Source organism: Octopus bimaculoides, chromosome 14, assembly GCF_001194135.2.
Source record: "Octopus bimaculoides isolate UCB-OBI-ISO-001 chromosome 14, ASM119413v2, whole genome shotgun sequence".
Classification (NCBI taxonomy): Eukaryota; Metazoa; Mollusca; class Cephalopoda; order Octopoda; family Octopodidae; genus Octopus; species Octopus bimaculoides.
Window position 1 is genome coordinate 16,544,201 of NC_068994.1, and position 2,300 is coordinate 16,546,500.

General features: G+C 34.2%; 1 protein-coding gene and 1 long non-coding RNA gene across 2 annotated transcripts in view; one reads left to right on the forward strand and one right to left on the reverse strand.

The window, feature by feature from the left end:
* Positions 1-2,300, reverse strand: part of LOC106881669 (uncharacterized) — a 17,958-nt gene that overhangs the window by 9,061 nt on the left and 6,597 nt on the right. The gene's annotated exons all lie outside the window — the stretch shown is intronic.
* LOC106881668 (protein PIF) overlaps positions 1,806-2,300 on the forward strand; it is a 49,564-nt gene continuing 49,069 nt past the window's right edge. Inside the window, exon 1 of the mRNA XM_014932134.2 lies at positions 1,806-1,967. The gene's annotated coding sequence lies outside the window, so the exon portion shown is untranslated. The remainder of the gene's footprint in view (positions 1,968-2,300) is intronic.

A 2,300-nucleotide genomic window follows, 5' to 3' on the forward strand; every position in this document is an offset into this window, starting at 1 on the left:
AAAATTCTGAAAAAAGTTTAAAATGAAGAAATTAGGGGGTGGGATTTCAAAATGCCGATTTTTGCCAATTTTTTTGTAGATTCGTATTCTCCATAGCCGAAAACGTGGGTTTGTTAGGAGAAAAAAAAATTTAATTTAAAAAAGGGCGTTTGGGGGGGGGGTACAAAAGGAAGTCTTGCCTAAGATGGTTTTTGGCCCACAAGGAGCTCATCTGTCTTTCGACAGGTATTGTTTTTAGTCCTGCCGTGTGTCCAGACACTCTCCTCACAAGAATCGCAAGCTATTCAAATAGGGAGTGAGGTAGCTGGTTTAATCGCCGACCACTCGACCATGGAATAGGTAGTACTGGTTTGAATAGTACCAATAGCAGGTTACATCAGTCTGTGATGAGATCCTTGACCTGACTAGCAACACTATATGGGATATCTAAAACAGACACTATCGCTAAGGATGGAGTGTCGTTGATGTACAGGGTGCAGCAGAAAGGTTAATAAAAAAAGAAACACATGAGGATACAAGACAAAAACGATGCTCTCCACTCCAGGCCATGGTGTCGATTACAGAAAAAAAAACAGAAAAAAATGGCATTTAATGAACTTCATAGAAGTACAAAGTTTTTTGGCCCACAGTGTTGATATAATTGACTAAAGCCCTCTACCTAAAAAAAATTTCTGGCATCAAGTCAAAATGTGAAACCATTTATGTGTTAAGCAACAAAGGCACCGAGCTGGCAGAATCGTTAGAGCATCGGGGAAAAAAAGTTTTAGACACTTTACATTCTGGGCTTTAAATGGCGCCGAATTCAACTTTGTCTTTCGTCTTTTCGGGGTCGATAAAATAAAGTACCAATGTAGCACCGGAGTCGATGTTATTGACTTAAACCCTGTTCTCTTAAAACTGCTAACCTTGTGTCTAAATCTGAAAACCATTATTAGTTAACAATAGTTGAATAGAAACAGCAAATAACAAAATGATAGCCGAATGCTTTTGAAGGTAAATAGTAACGTGAAGACTTCAATAAATACATCGTTAGTCATCCTCGGCAAGATTTGAACCCAAAATTAATTTTTTATACATGAAATCTCAGCTGTTAATGACAAGAAATGCATAATTTTCTTTTCGATGCACTTTAATGTCAGTTTACTTTTCGTGAGGGTATGCTTGGAACGACTACAAAATCTCATTGTCTCTTCATACGAACACGGTGGGTGGTAGGTTGTGTGCATTGTATTCAGATTTAATGAATTGTAGCCACAAGTTGTAAAATGAGGGGTATTCAAACGATATGAATAAAAAATGTTCTGCTGTTGCTTTAGGGTGATTGCATTATGTCTGAATTTGTTTGTTCATATATATATGTGTGTGCGTGGAACCTTGGTAAATGTATAGACTGGTAGATAGATAGCTGGGACAGATGAACAAAGTTTTTCAGATAATATTAGGCGTTAAAATATTATGTTTTAGCCTAAAAGCATTTAGCTTGGATCTGTCAAATATCTGTGTCATAAGTGTATCCTACCTAATTCTGTATGCAGACCTAAGATGATGTTTCAATCGTTTTGAAGTCGTCTGCTATGTGGGAGGGCTTCAAACGACAAAAGGATTTAGATTGTGTCAATAAAGACAAGATAATAAATATTTAGATTGTTTCACTGAAGTAAACAATAAACATACTCAGGATTTCGTTGTTTTATTTTTTTATTTTTAATAAATAAATACATGCAAATGTCACCTCTAAAGGTAGAGCCTTTAACCAGTTTATAAAAGGATATATAATTTAACATTTTACCCGTTGCATTTTAAAAGGGAAATATATATTATTCTGATGAAACCATAAAAAAAATAATTGAAGTTTACTTTTTACCGACAGCAGGTTCAAAAAGAGCGAGAAACTGCCATTTTGTTACTGACATTTTCAAACTACTTTTGACTAAGAATAGTTATAGAACCAACAGAACTAGTTAAAGGTAAGTAAATATGATTTTGAATGACGCCATTGAAATTTGGGAGCTTTTCTTTAGAGTTTCTAATGATTTTTTTTAAAGATAAATTCCAACATTTTTTTTCTCACTGTTAAATACGAGATATGATATGGTTAGAGATGTTAAGATATTTTCTTTATTTTGAAGAGTTCTGTGTTTTCATTAAAATACAATACACGTTTACCTCTTATAAAATTTATGCGCAAACTTGACGCTTCTTCGTTTCAAGGGTACCATGAAAGTAAAAGTAATTTACCTTGTCAACTTTAGATATTTTCTAGACAGAGAAAGAATTTTTTTTTCCTTTGCAAATGTTTG